General features: G+C 43.7%; 1 protein-coding gene across 12 annotated transcripts in view; it reads right to left on the reverse strand.

The window, feature by feature from the left end:
• Window positions 1–19218, reverse strand: part of ATXN1 (ataxin 1) — a 397308-nt gene that overhangs the window by 325632 nt on the left and 52458 nt on the right. The window contains exon 1 of one of the 12 annotated variants that reach the window (XM_025890943.2): window positions 13859–14282. The exons of the other annotated variants lie outside the window; for them this stretch is intronic. The gene's annotated coding sequence lies outside the window, so the exon portion shown is untranslated. Of the gene's footprint in view, window positions 1–13858; window positions 14283–19218 lie in introns of those variants that run through there. 12 annotated transcript variants of the gene reach the window in all.

Consider the following 19218-nt stretch of genomic DNA (forward strand, 5'->3'; position numbering starts at 1 on the left):
GAGCCAATTTTTTCATCAATTAACAAGCAGGAGACCCTACAAGCTTTTAAGGCAAGGTGTTTTTTTTTTTTTAAGTCCTACAGATACAAGTACAGCCTCTCCAGGGTTTTTTTTTTTTTTGAAAAAAAAACATAATTTATTTAAAGACGTAAACGAAGTCAACCAAATAAACAACAGATATTTACTGAGAACCTTCTATGTGGCTAAGATTAGATTTCTAAGTCCCAAGTACTTTCAGGATATTTACAAAATTATTTAACTTTATAAAGTATTTCAATAAATAATGCAGTCTTCCAAAATGTGCACGGGGCTGTAATTCCATCTAGTTTCTACGATGACACTATAAACCTTGGATGGAATTACAATCTTAATGGGAATGCTCAGGCAGTCCATGATGAACTCAGTTTCTAAAATAATAACCACCAAGCCAATGGCATATAATTACAACCAGGAAGCCAAGCTGTCTGCTGGCTCGTATAGGGGAAATGTTCAGTTGAAAGTACCACTCACCTCACTATGGCAAAATCTATATAATATATCTGAAAAACTTCTTCCTCTCCAGAATGTAAACCTTCTAAACTTTTGGGATGAGAAAATTTCCACTAGGGTCTCCCTGATACATGTGTTCTAGATCAGTGATGACAAGACCTTCTAGATACTATCAGTAAAATCTTAGAATCTCCTAATAGCACCTTCAAACACCTAAAAGGTAAACTCCAAAAAGTTCAATATATTAAGAAACAGAGGGGGAAAGAAAGCACGCTCAAGAGCTTTAGGAAATGACTGGCATGTCTTCTAATTCTCTGGGACTAGCCTGACATTTATTAACATAAACAGAGCAAAATGCCCTGTGTCTGTAAGAGGGGGAAAAAAATAAAGATTTATCTAGAGAGATTAAACTCTAGGCTGTAGAAAAATGAACTTAGAAACAGACCCAGAATCTCCCTGGGAAAACAAAAGACAATGACACTATGAATCAGCATTTTTTCTCAAGCAGCCTAGAATAGAAGAAGAAACACACACACACAGGATAACAAACACCATGAGGAATGAAGACAAAGATGCATACAAATTTAAAGGAGATATCTGTATTTGGGACACACATGATTTCCTTGATATTTTCATGTCTTTACCATATGTAACTTTATTTGTTACTCGTAAAGTCACCAAAACTGTCAATCAGTATTCCCACAGCAACCAGAAGACTGCCCCCCCCAAAAAAATTCTCTGCCAGAAATCCTCACCAAACAACATATAAGGCATGAAGAAACTGTACTTTCATATGGCGTCCCTTCCAACACCATCATCCTTCTATCAGCAACAGTATGTGACAGTCCCCTTGAAAAGCCAGTTCACCGAGGGACGTCTTGTGGATTACATGTCACTGGGTTCCTGTATCACTGACTTGAGAACTTTCTAATAACATTAGCTCTTAAATTCATTTTCATGCTCTGGGGATTTATGTATGCTGTATCATAGTGGTTACCTAAAGTAAAAAGTATATTAAGATAGGAGGCACAAAAAATTAAAAAATAAAGTGATGAATTTCCATGACAATGAGACATATCCTTTAGTGGCTTTACTTAAAAAGCCTTCTTATTAAAAAGGGATGGGGGGCTAACACAATGTCTGTCTCTTGGGAGTCCATCCCTCCCTCTAACTTGAGAAATACACGCTTGGTTCCGAGTCAATAAAGAATTCTTGAAACAGAGGCGCCTGGGTGGCTCAGTCGTTAAGCGTCTGCCTTCAGCTCGGGTCGTGATCCCAGGGTCCTGGGATCGGGTCCCGCATCGGGCTCCCTGCTCCATGGGAAGCCTGCTTCTCCCTCTCCCACTCCCCCTGCTTGTGTTCCCTCTCTGTGTCTCTCTCTGTCAAATAAATAAATAAAATCTTAAAAAAAAAAAAATTCTTGAAACAGCTCTGAAATCACAGACAGAATAAGTGGAGACAAGGTTCTAAGCTCAGCTCCAGAGGCAAGTTGGTACACGAATACCAAGCCAACAGCTCAAGGCTTCCCTTATCAATGACAGGCAAAACCCCTAACTTTGGCCTCCTCCATAGAACACCAACTAAAGGGGCGCCTGGGTGGCTCGATCAGTTAAGTGTCTGCCTTTGGCTCAGGTCATGATCCCAGGGTTCTGGGATCGAGTCCTGCATCGGGTTCCCTGCTCAGTGGGGAGCCTGCTTCTCCCTCTGCCCCTCCCCCCGTGCTTGTGTGCTTGCTCTCTCTCTCTCTGTCTCTCAAAAATAAATAAAATCTTTTTCATTTTATTTTATTTTTAGATTTTATTCATTTATTTGAACGAGAGAGAGCATGAGCGAGAGAGCAGCAGAGGGAGAGGGAGAAGCAGACTCCCCACTGAGCAGGGAGCCCGATGTGGGGCTCAATCCCAGGACCCTGAGATCATGACCCGAGCCCAAGGCAGCCGCCTAACCAACTGAGCCACCCAGGCGCCCGAAAATAAATAAAATCTTTAAAAAAAAAAAAAAAAAGAACACCAACTAAATTCAGAAATAGCAAAGTCCTGCTTAACACCGAAGGCTGAATAATTTTTCGTAAGTTGTAACATCCTCTTGGCTGGAATCTGGCCAGACTTAACATAACACGGCAACCCAAAAATATAAGGGTAATGGGGAAAAGAGAATTCCTTATATGTCTGCTTTCCACAAAATATTCCTGGTGACATTCAACCTGCTTCCCTCCTGCCCAGTGACAAACAGGGCTACCTAAAAAGTAATGCCGTTCCAAAACTACCAATAAACTACTTCATAAAATTTAATTTACTATCTTGAGACTCCCACTAATGATATCCCCGACAACCACCAGAAGCTGGTGAAACAGCTTTCCCTTTTTCCTAGGTATTTTACTGAAAGGAAGCATGGAAATAGATGTGCTTAGTGATGTGTGTGTGTGTGTGTGTGTGTGTGGTGTGTGTGTGTGTTGAAACACACTACCTTCCCTATATGCAGAGGGGATTTCCTGCCTGGCATATTTTCGAGCAAACGGAGACAATACTTATTCTTTAGGACAGAGCTTGTGAGTCAGGCAGTGCTACGGGACTGCAACGCATAAGGTCCGCTGAAGTCACAGGAAAGCAAGTTTAGGGCCTGGGGCTGTTCTTTTCCAGATGGAAAAGAATGGAAAAGGAGATGAACTTTGTTAGCAATTACAACGTTTTTTGAAACAAATTCCTCATCTGTTTCCTCATTTGGAGTTTTTACCCACTACAGGACAGCGAGATGATACAAACAAAAAGGGTACTATTCCGGATTCCTAAGGGCACATGGAAGAACCCAGTTGTTTTCTTTAAAAGCATTATTTGTGCAAAAAAATAGATAGATAGATAGATAGATAGATAGATAGACAGATAGATAAAATAAAAGCATTATTTGTGCTCCGACTGAATAACCTCTAGAAGAAAGGGGATGATCCTGATAAGCTTGACCCTCTATCAGCAACTTGACTTTGTCCAGCGTAGATAGCCCTGTACCGCTATGCCTCCTCCTGGAAACTAGATACATGAAGGACATTTATTTATTCACATTACCAAAGAGATTAGCTCCAAAGTTCTCTTGAACATTTTACAGCTTTCCAGCAGCTCCTCATTCTTCACAGGTAATTAACCTCTTGATGGGCTTGGAGCAGCAACAGTGTTAGAAGCCACAACACACTGATGATAAGTTATAAACCAGGGGAGAGGATAATTGGAAAATAGATTTCCAGGCTCATTGGAAAATATATTTCCATTTATTGACATAAGGACACTCAACTTTTCAGGAACATGTGAATCACAACACTGCAGCATTGGCAAGGACCTTAGAAAATCCTTCTGCTTCAACTCCTTTTCCCAATAATGAGAAAATGGAGGTACAGATCGAGTGACTTGTCCAGACAGATTGAACGCAACATAAATGCAGCGAGAGCTGTCTCAAGTCAGACCTGGCCACACAGAGTGGCATCCTCTTTCCCAGCCGGTCGCCTTCGCAGATGGCGCAGTTCAAGCAACCCGTGCCTCCCGCCCTTGGGTCACCCGATTACATGTTAGGAGAAGATCTAGGAAATAATGACTAAGCTCTGAAAACTGAGAATGAGACAAAAGAATAAGAGGAGATAAGAAAGGAGGCAAAAAGACTCAAACTGCAACCAGACTTTAGTATTTGCAAACACTACCTGCGCCTTTCATTACCCTTGAATAAGTGTTGACATAATGTCATACGCACTTCGTGCTTTCCATAGAGATGAGGGTGATGTGATGTCCAGGCAGAAATTCCCTGGAGGGGTCACAGGTCCCAAATCACTATGGGCTCCTTTCATCAGGACCATCCTCAGGCAGAGTGGCAAAGCTCCCTGAGGGCAGGAACCTTGTCTGTCTTGCTCATTATTAGATTCCCTAAACCTAGAGAGTACAAGGCACGGAGTACTCTGTGAAATTCACCAAAAGAATGAATATAAACTCCTACGAGACAAGAAGAAAGACGCGTAGTTTAGAAGTGCCAATGCAGTGCTATCATGCATGGTAGGAAAAAATGGGGAAAAAAATGCCTGTTTAAAATTTAAAAGAATGTTAAGGGGTGCCTGGGTGGCTCAGTTGGGGAAGCGTCTGACTCTTGATTTTGGCTCAGGTCCTGATCTCAGGGTCCTGGGATGGAGCCCTGTGTTGGGCTCCACACTCAGTGGGGAGTCTGCTTGAGGATTCTCTCTCCCTCTCCCTCTTCCCATATTCACTTTCTCTCTCTCTCTAAAATAAATAAATCTTTTTTAAAAATGTTAAAAGATGGGGGGTTGTATTTATTAAAAAATGAGGTATGTTAAATATGTAAAGCACGCTACTAAGCAGTTACCGCCAGTTACATGTATTAAGTAGGTACCACAGTTAAGCCAATAGAGTTCCTGTGTTAGAAAGAGCCTCCAGCCTGAAGCACACTGCCTAGAAAGCATGGTAAAGGATGGTAGACAGTCATTGCGAAGATACCTAGAACACACAGATATAAACCAAGCAAATATGGTTGGTATGGTGGACAAATGGCAGCTCTAGGTGCTATGTGTTCAGACAGAATAAAAACAGTCACATTGTGTATTTTCTAATGAGCTCTATGTAGTTTATATAATTCTTGGCAACCACTGACATCAACATTGCTCTTTGCACTTTTCCATTAGAGCCTCTACTTTATCACAGTCACAAAGAAACTATATGACAAATAATTTGTATGATCACTTTGGGTTCTTGGACAACTTGCTAGCTCTCTAAGGATATGAAGTTAAAAGTCGAGACCAGTGCAGCTGGGTATAATAGTATTAATAAATGTAATTATCAGATGTGCCTATTTTCAAGACTCAAGAAAGACAATACATCCCATTAATACATACACATTCACACAAGGGGAAACATACGATAGCTTCTTGGAAAACTTGTAATATGGTTTTGGCCATTATGAATAAACGATCACCAAAACAATTTTAAAAATAAAGGCTACAGAACAAGCACTGTGTTCGGCGCTTTACAGGCCCCTCATCTCATTCTTACAAAGAAATGAGGTGTTCTACATCTTTGTTTTAGAGATGAAGAAACCGAGGCTCAGGGCTAAGTATCTCAAAATGGCCGATCTGGGCTCAAAACGTCTGTCAGAATGATCCCAGACCCAACATACAGGCAGAGGTCTTTGCAGATAGGAAGATTCCCTTAGACATGCCTCTTGATTGACCTCACACTGGTGTGTCTGCACACTGAGTAGCAGGATGGCATGAAGGGGAGAGCCTGGGCCATGCAGCCCAAGCCCCTGGGTTCAAATTTCAGCTCTGCCACTCCCCAGCTGCATGCCCTAACCTCTCTGTGTGCCTCAGGGTCCTCATCTCTAAACATCGTAATCATAATAGTACCCAAGGAACCAAGATCTTTTGTGAAAATTTTGTGAAAATTAAATGAGCCGATAAACACACACCACAGACAACACAGTAAGCACTCAAAAATATTACAATGTGCAAATGTTTAGTATCCTTTGGAATGCTAACAAAAACACTGAATTCTGAAGTCAAGTGGCCTCAGCCATCTACATGCTATGTGATCTTCTCCAAGTCACTTAAACTTTGAGGTGTATTTGCATCTGTAAAAATGGGATGTCAGCTGCCATGCTTCATTCTTAGGATTGTCATAAGAATCAAACAACGGAGACACCTGGGTGGCTCAGTCGGTTAAGCGTCCGACTCTTGGTTTCAGCTCAGGTCATGATCTCAGGGTCGTAAGATCTAGCCCTGCATTGGGTTCCACACTCCATGCGGAGTCTGCTTGAGGATTCTGTCTCTCCCTCTGCCTCTCCCCCTTCTTGTGGGTTCTCGCTCTCTCTCTCAAATAAATAAATAAATCTTTAAAAAAAGGAATCGAATAATGGTCAAGTTATATGAGAGAGTTTTAGACATTTGGCAGATAGACAGGCATTCTATCTATACCACCATGTCCACGGGAATGATTACCATCAACTTTCAACCTCTCAGAACCAAAGAGATCATCTTTATCACATTCTCCCCTGCCTGTGAATTTAACATGAAACAGCAGTTCCAAAGTCTCGACACTGAACTCCCTGTGATAACAGAAAAGGTCCGGTCAGCCAGGACTCAATCAGGTGGAACTCTATTATCTGCCTCCTTCTGTACACCCACCGCGAGAAGGTAATTGATGTTCATCATGACCCCAGAGCACTCCAAGACTCCAGAGTACCTTCAGGAAAAGATTAAATTATATTCAGCCTAGTTTATTATAAAGTGTATTTAATTATACTCAAATTCTTTGAGAACTGGTGACCTAGGAAAAGCAGACGGCAAGTCACAGGTTCTCTCTGCTAACTGGAAGCCTGTCCTCACTGTTCTACCTCCAATCACCCTTTATCAGAGTTTACTGTAAAACACAGCCCATCCTGGGCTAGGAAGAACTGGGAATCCAGCATGCTAATTATAAAAGTCAGAAGAACCTTGCCCTGAATAATCCTCAAGGACCACTAAGGTGCAGAAATATTAATGTCAAAATCTTGAAACCATTAAAAACTTAAACTATGTAAGACTCCTACACGTTTCGAATATGGTTTTCATTTTTCTAATAATGAATTTAAACACTCAAACAAGGGGTGCCTGGGTGGCTCAGTCGTTAAGCGTCCGCCTTCAGCTCAGGTCATGGTCCCCGCGTCCTGGGATCGAGCCCCGCGTCGGCTCCCTGCTCCGCGGGAAGCCTGCTTCTCCCTCTCCCACTCCCCCTGCTTGTGTTCTTTCTCTCCCTGTCTCTCTCTCTGTCAAATAAATAAATAAAATCTTTTAAAAATAAAAAATAAACACTCAAATAAGCAATAACATAAATATACCATTATATGTGTATTATTATCAGCACCTGGAAGTGTAAAAACAGATCAGTAATGGTGAACATTACACTCTTTAGAGTGGGAAAAATAACATTCTGTGTGTTTAGTTAAGTTTTGCCCCTTGTTTGAAAGAAATTAGGTGTAGGCTAGTGAGGAACTTAATACAAAAATAAAGTTATACTGTATTCGGGTTGTTAAACTAAGGCTGTTTGCCTTTGTTAAAATTATTTCAATGCGGTTACATCACCTTTCCCAATTTAAAAACTGAGACGCAAATGTGAGTCTACAGTGCCATATTTCAGTGTTAGGAGAAAAAGGACTGGTTGTATATTATTCCTCTCCACTCAATATATGGCTCCCTTCTGGAGAACTCCTCACGAGAGGGGCCTCCCAGCTCTGCCTGAACATGTCAGGTGATGCCGATTTCATTACCTCATCAATCAGCTTGTTCTATTTTCAGGCAGTCTTGAGGTGAGAATGTTCTTCCTCCAGTAGAAGAACTCTTAACTCTCCTTACCTTAAACTTCCCCTCTGTTCTTAGTTCAAATTTGGGTCCTTGGGAACCACTTCAGGAAGTGATTTCACTTCCCATCCGGCCCTTTGCTAGCCTCGCTCATTTTACCAGATAAATAATGACCTGCTTCTACTCACATTTTTCACTATTATTCTACAAGCCACAGTGGCCATTCTTCGTAATCATGGGCCAAACCAGCTGAAGGGCCGTTAGCACCAAGGGTCCACGAGACTATGATGGGCATGGTCCTAAGGAAGTTAGGGGACTTGGTGAGCTTTCATGGGACCCAGCTATAGCATACACTGTTTCTATGAAAAAAATATTCTGGGTGGCTCAGTTGGTTAAGCGTCTGCCTTCGGCTCAGGTCATGATCCCAGGGTCCTGGGATCAAGTCCCACATCGGGCTCCTTGCTCAGCGAGGAGTCTGCTTTTCCCTCTCCCTCTGCCCCTCCCCCCGACTGTGCTCTCTTTCTCTCTGACAAATAAAAAAATAAAATTTCAAAAAAAAATATTCTGAGTTCCAAAGGTCAGGTTTACATTCTTTCCAAAAAAGATCCATTTATAGATCACTGCTTCTACTTTGGGGGAAAAAATGTTACACACACACACACACACACACACACACACACACACACACGGCATAATTGATCACTCTGTCCTCTTACCCACGTTTGGTGCGTGCACAAAATCCACCAGTTCCTCCCCCCTCAGCTGAAAGAAGCTGATGAGAAGCATAAGTGGCAGATCCAACAAACCCATGCTCTTCAGGTTGTCCCCTCTCCTCTGCTTCCTGGGATAACGGAGCTGAAGAGAGCGGGCACGGGCATGGACTCCTCTAAGGCACACGTCTACCCAAGTCCCCCGGCAATGCCGGCCAGGCACACAGGACAACCCATCTGGGATTGAGATTGCTCCTGAGGCTCCCGGTCTACACCAAACAGGCCTCCCTTTCTGCCTTGTTGAAGTCAACACTGAAGTCCTACACAGATGTCTTACGGATTCACCTAGAACCACGACTGGCTGAAGCCGAGAAGGGACCCTATTTATTTTTATTTTTTTATCCAGTACCCATGCAGGCTGTTACTAAATAAAAAATACCATGCACACTGGCAGCCCTTACTTTATATATTAACATACTATTTCACCTGGGACAGTCCTCCCCGACTGTGTCAGCCTCGGGCACCCAGAATGTGGCCATGACTGCCTTGGGCCGAGCTGGCAGGTGAGGAAAGCAAGGGGTTCAAATCAAGGTACACGGTTCAGGCTAGTAATTTTTATAAGCTTGGTTATCTGATCTCCCTCAAGTTTACAACAGATCAGACAGAGGCAAAGGAAAGGAGCTGTAAGACATGGCATCCAGGAAAAGTGAATAGGACAGGGCTCCTGGGTGGCTCAGTGGTTAGGCATCTACCGTGGGCTCAGGTCATGGTCCCAGGGTCCTGGGATCGAGCCCCACATCGGGCTCCCTGCTCGGCGGGAAGCCCGCTTCTCCCTCTCCCTCTCCCCCTGCTTGTGTTCTCTCTCTCGCTGTGTCTCTCTCTGTCAAATAAATAAATGAAATCTTTAAAAAAAAAAAAAAGTGAATAGGACAGAGGCCGTGACATCAAGAAGAATTACGAGCTTCTGGGACATCATAACTGTCCTATATCATGTAATCATTTCAGAGAAATGACAGTAAATCTCCAAAAAAAAAAAAAAGGATAAATTAATGTCACTACCCTGCACTCTATTTAGGAAACTTTATACCGCATTTTACAATAATTTTTTCCTGAAAATGTTGAGGTGTTTTTTTCCTTCTAACAATGTCAGCAGTTGATGCCTTTAAATACACCGACTAAAATATACTATCTGAAAGCAGTTAATTCCAGGAGTATACAAAATTAACTATTTAAACTTTACTAGGGAAACATGAGGGAACAAAAGTGACTAATCATGAAGAAACTCTGAAGAATTAGAGTGTTGCATTCTTTTGGGGAGAGGTACATTTGAATGAAAGAAAGAAATTTACTTTCTGACCTACTGGCCAGAGGTCTGGTGGTCACACAGCCCGGTGTTAGATGGACCAAGAGAGTTTTGAAATCTCTGTCATAGGCGTAGTAGAAAAAGGGTTTTCTCCCCTTCTCATTTTCAAGAGAAAGGTAGTGTTGACCCTGAAAGCTAAGAGAGGGGAGGAGTAGGGGCATTTTTCATGCAATACCTTCTCAACTCCTCTCTCTCTTAAACATCTTTGCTGTACAGATATGATACTTCTATCAGTAGGAGTTTTAAGGAAAACTCTGGCAAGGCTCACTGACTCCTAAGACACTGCACCAGGGCACCTGAGGGGCACCCACACCACCATATTAAAGTGGAGAGCCCCAGTGGGGCGGGGAGGGAGACGAGAGAGGGATGCACCCACTCACACATTTTATTTTAGCTGGATTTCACGGACCACGTATTCGTGAGGTGATTTTGCTTTAGATCACAAATCAGGAAAATTCCTTGGCATATTATTAACATGTTATCAAGTATGAAGGACAAAATAATTCCAAGTACAAGGATGTCATCAAACTGCTATAATCCCCCCCGTAGACTTCCCTAAGACCTCTCTCAACCTCCTATTCCCTTTCGATCCCAGTCATTATAATGCTATTTAGAATATGGCTGTTTAACATAAGCGTTCATTCCACCGTTTTCTTGTTTCTTTGCACTTAAATTTTTTATGGTCTCTGAAGAGCTAAGCCTATTTTTTTTCATTTTTAAAAAATTATTTTTGTATGTTATTTTTCCCCTCTAGTTGTCCCCAACTCCCTAAATCTCTCATAAAAGAGGCCAAACTCTCACTAGGTTTAATCCTCAAATGTTTCCAATTTACTCACATGGGGGGGGAAACCCACCTCAACATTTTCAGGAAGAAATTATTGTAAAATGCGGTATAAAGTTTCCTAAATAGAGTGCCCATAGCGAGTAAATGACCGACCTGCCTTTCCAAAGGGACCAAACATTTCTGCCTTCTGACTTTCTAATACACTTCTAACAAAGCCAAATGGGGATGAAACAACAATAAAATCAGTCTGTTCACAACACCTAAGGACCAATAAATAATCAAGTCCTTATGGCAATCAACCAATCAAAAGCCTCAGCTCTCCTGAGCTCCAGCTACTAGGAGGAGCAGAACCCCCCCCCCCCCCCCCCCCCCCCCCCCCCCCGGGGGGGGCCCCCCCCCCCCCCCCCCCCGCCACCCCGCCGGCTCCGGGGAGTTCTGCCCAAGGGACAGAAGGTGGTCCCTTCTGGTCAGCCGTGGAGATACATCTCACCCTCAGCGCCTTCCTATGGCTAGAATACCAGGAGAGAGTGTTTGCCCACTCCAATCATCTCTCCCCCACGGCACAGCAAGAGAGTAATGTCGTAGAGGTAACAGGGGCAAAAAAAAAAATGGCAACCACTTCCATTCAGAACGATTAACTTTTCACCTGCATTGCAGACTATGTTCGTTATTTATTTGAACAGCACCTGGAAACTCCAAATCTAAACGCATCACTCAGTCATTCGTGACTTGCACTGAAGAAGGGCTTCACTCATCTCTCACTTGAGTAACCCGTGAAGGACTCGAGAACAAGAATGTGTCTGAGCGGTCCACACAGGAGCTGCCCCCCCCTACCTCCCCCACTCTGCCTCCCAAGACTAGGAGGTGATGCTTCCTCGTTCTACAGCCACACTGAACACAATGCTGGGCTTTTCTTAAACAAATAAACCTTCGTCTAAAGAGGATTAAAACTTCTAGATAGGGCACACTGATAATCATTAAAAAGTCTGTGTGGCATATGTACGTATACTTTCCATTCTATATGGTTAATGCCATTTCATTAAGGAAATTTTTGTTTAAAGATTGTATTTATTTATTTGTCAGACAGGGAGAGAGAGACCGAGCACAAGGCGGGGGGCGGGGCGCGGCAGGTAGAGGGAGAAGCAGGCTCCCCGCTGAGCAGGGAGCCCGCCATGGGGCTTGATCCAGGGACACTGGGATCATGACCTGAGCCAAAGGCAGCCGCTTAACCCACTGAGCCACCCAGACCCCCTGAGGAAAGTTTTTTTTTTTTTTATTCTTCTTGAAGGATGAGAACAATGACATTGAAATCATACATCTTCAAAACCAAGCCATTTAAAAAATAATCCCAATAATAGAGAAAGATCCTAACTGAAGCTAAAAAGCTATGCCCAGAGAAGAAAAAACACTGAGCTAGGAGTCTCTGGAGAGCTGGTTTTTTTTCAGCCTCAGCCCTCAAACAAACGAGCCGTGTGTTGCAGGGCTGGTCACTTAACCTCACTACACCTCAGATTTCTCATCTGTAAAATTAGAACATTCGGTTAGATTAAAGCCCTTTCATCAATTCTAAAATTCTGATTCTATGATTGTCCTTCCAATTCAATAAATGAAATACAGTGTTCAATACTGCTTTCTTTTCCAACTAAGCTAATTTTTTTAAAGGCAGAAAAGCTCAACTATGCCAAGAAAATATAACCAGAGAGGAATTTTTTTTTTAATTTCACTTGTGCAACACAAGGTCTGTCCAGAAATTAATACCTGATCTTTACTTCCAGAAAAAAAAAGCCCCCTTTTTTTGTTTTCTTCTGTGCAATGTTCAGTTCACCACTAGACAAGAAATAGTATTTGCCTGTGGAAGTTCGTCTGGATTTGCTGATCTGTTGTGTTCATCCTTTCAGCAGCTCAGTGGCAGAAAGCAACTTCTCTATCCTTCACTGTTAACACTGCATTTAAAAGAGCAACAGAAACAGCTCCAAATACACAAGCAAAAATCTTGCTGTCCTCTTGTTTGAAACAGTTACAAACTACAGGCTAATCTCAGAATCTATGACCTCACCAACCAACGTTTTACAAATTGAGTAACTACTTCCCTGTCCGTTACTACTCAGACTACAAAAGTGAAAACAAAAGGGTGCAGCAGAGCCCTGCAGGTTAGGTTCGTGAGTGAGGAAGCAAAAGGAGAAAAAGCAGGTCTCACTGAATCCAGAGGCACATTCCAAGGGGGTTTCGGGGAGGGCTGACCCGTTTGTTTATTGATGGTTTTACCCCCTTGGCTCCTCACGCTGAAGCCTGAGAACTGTTTGCGGGTCTTGATAAAGAGGCTGCCTCAAGCACAGTGTGACTTCCAGGGAGAGAGCTGAGCCAGACCACACCATGCGAGCCAGCATGACAGATACTAAAAGGTGATAAGGAGCAAAAGAGGCACTTGTTTTCATGAATGCAAAACCTCACCAACTCCCTTAGACTTCCCCAAGTGAAATGTCAGCCTCACATGATTCTGAAGAAGAATCAAACGTTTTTGCCTCTTGGGAGAGAAACACATTCACAATTCAGTACTTGACCACATAGACTTTGTTCATCAGCATTAAAAAAAAAAAAAAAAAAAAAGTAAGTTTCCCCAGGGTGGGAAGCAACAACACAGTCCAGAGTTTAAAAAATAAAATTCTTCATCTGCTCAGGATGAAACACACTACTCAAAATAAACGGAATGACACCGAAAATGATCTGCTTGCTGAATGAAAAGAAACGCTATTCTAAGTGTAAAAAAAAAAAAAAGCGATTATGAAGCAACGGGAGCTTACTCTGTCTTCTTCAATTACAGTTTTAAGGAACCCATGTGGCAGGCAGTTCGTGCTTTTTAGCTTCCCTATATACCAATCCCGGGGTCTTCTCGGACTTTCCCGTGGCGGCCCCTTCCTGCCAGCCAAGCTAGTGACTTGGGCAGGCTCTTTGGAGCGAGGTGCTCAGCCCTTTAAAACAATGAGCTTCGGCAAGGATTTGGGAGCCTCCTTCTTTCTCTGTATCTGGGGTACAGACGAGAAAACACTCCTTGTTTCTGCCTTATGTTTCTGCTGGGTGCACATCTCGCTGTGTTCTGGACTCCCTCCCTCCCTTCCTCCCTCCCTCCTTCCCTCCCCAGGGCCATTCCTGGCTGCTCAGAGGGGTTGGGAGGGGAGGGCCAAGTTTAACCTTACCAGGAGATCGGGTTGTCTGGTGCCGAGCAGAAGTCCCCAGATAACGGCTGAATCGTGGCCATTTACAGAACAGCATAAGGCTACTCCTGTTCCTTTTACTGTTGCGGTTGCCATGGCCGACCCAAACAATATACCCCAGCTCCGCCGGCCTCCTCAGGCTTCCGAACCACCTCCCACAGACCTCCAAAGCGGGCAGGAGGAGGTGAGAACTGCTCACCGATGGGCCCGATGGGCCCGAGAGCCCGCAGAGGAGATCTAATGGGGCAGGTCAGCCCTGAGGGTGTGAAGTGGGAAAAGCAGACATTCTATTCTTAACTGCTAGGCTCTGCTTGCCCCGAGTTTTCACCCAATTTTCCGAAGTGGGAAACAGCTCTGAAGAAGGAAAAGCAACTGTCTGAAACCCCAACTTGAGAAAACAACAATCACCTTTAAACTTGGGTTTTACTACAATCAGCAAAACAAAGGGGGGAGGGGGAGGAAAAAAAAGGCAGGAAGATCCTGGGGAGAGTCATATCTGAACGTAGGCAAGACAGCACTGAATGTCAGAGGTCCCAAGTAATAAACAACAATGTTGTGATTTTCTTGTTTAAAACAAATTCCTGAAGACGCCATTAAAAAAAAAAAAAAAAAATCCAGACACAGAAACCACACAAAGAAGGAGGGAGAGAGAGAGAAAGATTACCCTAAAAATAAACCACCGATGAATTTTTTATAACACATTTTGAAACTAAAGACAGACCAGCCCAGGGCATTTCTCAGGGGATGGAGCACCTGGACTCTGGACCCAGCTCTGCCACTGTCCAGCTAAGCAAGCCACTGTCCCTCTCAGCTAGTCATCACTTAAATCTGAAAAAGGCGGGGAGGGATGGAGTGAACTGTCCTTAACTTCCCTTACAGCTCTGAAATTCACCTTATAACCTCCATGAACAGTACTGCAAGTAGGTCTGCACAAAATCATATGAATAAGAAAAAAGACGCAGGAGACCACCATCTTCATTCTAACAACAGTATTGCTCGGCTGTGGGGTTAGGGATGCTGCTTCCCCGCTTCCCAAGGTGCTTAATTGGGGAGACTTGCCCCTAAAATAAAAAACTGCCACTATAGGATAGTCATGACATACATCACCATGAATGGACTTAATGTCATGGAACCCCGACATTAAAAATGCTTAACAGGGCAAGTTTTATGCTGTGTATTTGTAGCACAGTAAAAAAAAAAAAAATCTATATAAAAGAGGGGACATGATGATGGGACCCACACTGCAGGAATGTTCTGGAAGTGGGCACCACATTAAAAATTAAAAAAAAAAATTTAAACGTGGTATTTAGCTTTCATTTCCTATCTATTTTAATTTGGTCTCTGGGGTCTGCTGAGCACGGTTTCCACTTGCACCCAGGCAGGAGAGAAATGGCTCATTTGCTGTTTCACAGAGGAGTTCCTTCCCTGTCTTTGTTGCCTTCTCCCCTTCCCCACAAAAACTGTCATTCTACAAATCACTCCTAAGAGCTCTGTGAGGCACTCCCTCCAAGAATCTGCACAGATCAAAATCTCAAGTGCTTGCTTGCCGAGGGACCTCTGTAATGTGAGGTGTTGCTTCCTTTTAAAGAATAAAAAGCAGATGCTCTAAGCTGATGAAAGTAAATGTCCTTTCAACACGTATCTTTCTCTCGCACTTGAAACTCTTACCAGAGAGAAGTGCTTCTCACACTCAGTCAGGTCATTTCTGCACTTTTTACTTTTTCTTTGAGGGCGCAGAGCAACGTGACTCTCCACCTGGGGGGCAAGGTTTCCTGACAGGGAGCCTCCTGAGGGCACCCCACACAAGGGCCTGCAGGCTGACAGCAGCCCAAGAGTCCAAGCATGGTACCAAAGGACACCATCTCCCTCCGCTGGAGCTAAAGGAATCCAATGCTTCTCGGCAATCTTGACACGAAGTCTCAAAGCCACATACACGGCTTAGTCATTGCCAGACTTCTGCACAAATACATACCTAAGAACTCACTCCCCAAGGACCCCAGTGTGAACTGAGTAAGGTGGGGGGCAGTTACCAGAGGGACCAGTGAATTAAGAGATCTAATCTTAGCCCCACTACTACTTTGGAAACCTCACAACCTGCCAACAGGCCTCTTCTCTCTGTTAAAATGCACAGAGTGGACCCAAACCATCCTAAAAGACTTCTAAGCTGGATCACTCTGTGAGTGTGTGGGATGTGAATATGGGACAACTGCCCAAGGCAATTTATACAGCAAGCCAAAGACAAGGGGGCAACTGGAGGGGTCAGGGGAAACCAGGGACCCACAGAGAGTAATGAAATCAAGGGCCCTGGCTTCCAGACCCACCTAAAACCATGAGTAACCCTACCGTGCTGCCCAGCCCCATAGGAGGTTCTGGGGAGACGCAGAAGGAAGTCTGGTCCTCAGCGAAGCAATGTCAGGGGCGGACTCTGAAATTCAATCATGGAACAGAATACAATCAAGTAAGTTAAACATCTAGTTCCATTCTTTGATTTAGCAAACAAGTAAGCTGCAGAGGCCCCTTCTGAGGTCTAGAGCTATTTAGCCGAGGACATGCTGGACACCTCCACCGGGAGGCCTTCCTTAGTTCTTCTGCCAGGCTCCCCAGTGCAATGAGTGGTGTCACTGTCCACCCACTTGTCCAAAGCAGAAAACATGACCTCTCACTCACCTTCAAGTCCTTAGATCCTGCCTCATTAACGTCCCTCCAATCTGCGGGCTCTTGCCCCATCTGTCATTTCCACTGTCACTCCAAGCTCCCTGAGAACGAGGTGCCTTAGTATCCTGGTCCACGCGGGATCCTCGGCACACAGACCGGTGACTAGCAGGGAGCAGGCACTCCGCGGTAGTTAAATAAACATTCCTCTGTCACCTGAATTTCTGTAACTGTTTCCTCTCTGGTCTCCCGGCCCACCACCTGGTCCCTTTTCATGCCACATGCACAGCACTAGAAAAATGAGGTTTCTAAAACACACACCTGCCTTCTCACATCCCTGCCTCAGGACCTTCAATGTGTTTGGGGTTTGCTTTACATTCTGGATCAAAGCCAGGTTCCCTGACCTAGCCTTGAACCTCTCCAGGGCTGTCAGGCCTGCCCCCTCCCTGACCTGCTTGTTGCTTCTTCAATCTGCCCATACACCATTCTGCACTTTTTTCGGTCTGTCTTTGCACATGCTTATCTAAACTACTCCTCATTCCCAAAAGCTTAGTTTGAAGGCCATGTATTCTGAAAGCCTCCTCTGACCCCCTCTTTCTCTCCAGTCAGTCTGATTTAGATGCCCCTTCTCTGTGGTTCTGTATTTTGTGTAGGTATCCATGAAATACTTGGTAAATTAAAGAAGAATGGGGGAAGGGAGGGCCGATGAGAGAGAAAGAGAGAAGTTCAAAAGAAAGAGAAGCCCCTGAAAGAATTAAGTGTTTCTTAAAAGGTTAAGAAAACCAGTTAGTGTCAGAACTGGGACAAGAATCCAGGCCTCCTCACTTTCTCTGATGGATCTTCTTCCAAATCCAACCTACAAACGTTTTCTCCAGGATCTCTTCTTCTCTTTCTCACTCTACTCCTGCTGGAAGACCTCCTCTAGTTTTACTTACTACTCTCAAATCCCCATCTCTTATCAGACTATATCCAATTATCTGCCACCTAGATGTCCCATCGGCAATTCAAATTTAAAGTGACAGGAATAAAATAAAATAATTACGTTATCCCCTGCTCTCCAATGGAAAAACAAGCACAACAGAACAACAACAACAACAAAAACCACTTCTTCCTCCTGGATCACCTGCAGCCTTCCTACGCCCGTGCGTAGAGAGTCGTCTGAGACAGAAATGTGGAAATCAGCATTCAGTTTTTCAAAACTATCACTTCTATACCAGGATATGTCATGTATTTCACATGTTTTACCTGGTTTAACCCTCATGATAAATAGGATAACTGGAATTTGTAAGAGAAAAGGGCAAAAAAGTAAAGAAATGTAATAGATTTACCACTCGCGCTTAGCTTCATCGACTCCTCAAGTACAAACACACCAAGACCACCAGTGTTCCCCCAGTCCCTTCACTGAACTGCCACCATCCTAAGCTCTCCTACACTACTGCCACAGACCCCTAAAGGTATCTCTGCCTCCAGTGTCACCCCAATCAATTCTACCCTCCACTTTGCCAGAGGAGTGAACTTTCTAGAAGATCAAGTCACTTCTGGTTCCAAACAAGATGGGACAGCTGCACAGGCTGCAGACTGACGCCCATCTCAGAGTTATGCCCATTCACTAACACAATTATTCAGGGAAACTCTTGGAGAAATTCAGGAGGGGGGAAATTGGGGAAAACAGCGGCCTGAGACAGGAGAGGCCTCATGGTTATGAGGTGGGGAGTACTTTGGGGAACAATGAAGTCACTAATAAGTCTTAGAAAAAGCTAAGTTTAGGTTAAGATAAAGGTGAGCACTAACAAATGTATTCTTTTAAACTACCCAAAGAAAATTCAATCTATCCAAAGGAAGGAAGGAAGGGGGGGGGAGAAGCAAAAATAAATGACAAGTAGAAAACATTAGACAAAACTAAAAAGTCTTAATAAAAATAATAATAATTGGGTACAAAGTCGCTAATCAAACAGAGACTAGCAGGGCCGCCTGGGTGGCTCAGTGGGTTGAGCGTCCACCTCTTGATTTCGGCTCAAGTCATGATCTCAGGGTCGTGAGACCGAGCCTCACGTTGGGCTCCACGCTCAGCGTGGCACTTGTTTAGTGGAGCCTGGTTAGGATTCTCACTCTCCCTCCCCCTTCCCTCCGTCCCTCCCCTATTCACTCTCTCTCTAAAAACATAGAAAATAGCAGAGACTAGTATTGCATCTAAACTATACACAGTATGTGGGGGAAAACAGTGATCCATTTAAAAGGAAGTATAAAACAAAGATGAAAATAAAGAACTAAAAAATATGAATGAAATAAAAACAAACCTCAGGATAGCACCTTTATTATCAAATAAATGGAATGTGAGGTAAAAAGCATTATAAATGACCACAAGGGACATTATATACTGGCAAAAGGAAAAATCAATGAAGAAGACTGTATGATCATGAACACATATACATCTAACAAAATGGCCTCAAAATATTTAAAGCAGCACCTATGGAGAAAATCAGATAAATCAAAAAATAAAAAATGTAGTTAGCAATCAAAAAAAAAAAAAAAGGAAAGTTTAAAAACTCCCATATTGGGGCGCCTGGGTGGCTCAGTCGTTAAGCGGCTGCCTTCAGCTCAGGTCATGATCCCCGGGTCCTGGGATCGAGTCCCACATCGAGCCCCACATCGGCCTCCCTGCTCAGCGGGAAGCCTGCTTCTCCCTCTCC

Source organism: Callorhinus ursinus, unplaced genomic scaffold (genome assembly GCF_003265705.2).
Source record: "Callorhinus ursinus isolate GAN/ISIS: 27379988/994484 unplaced genomic scaffold, GSC_fseal_2.0 scaffold26, whole genome shotgun sequence".
In the NCBI taxonomy this organism is placed as follows: domain Eukaryota; kingdom Metazoa; phylum Chordata; class Mammalia; order Carnivora; family Otariidae; genus Callorhinus; species Callorhinus ursinus.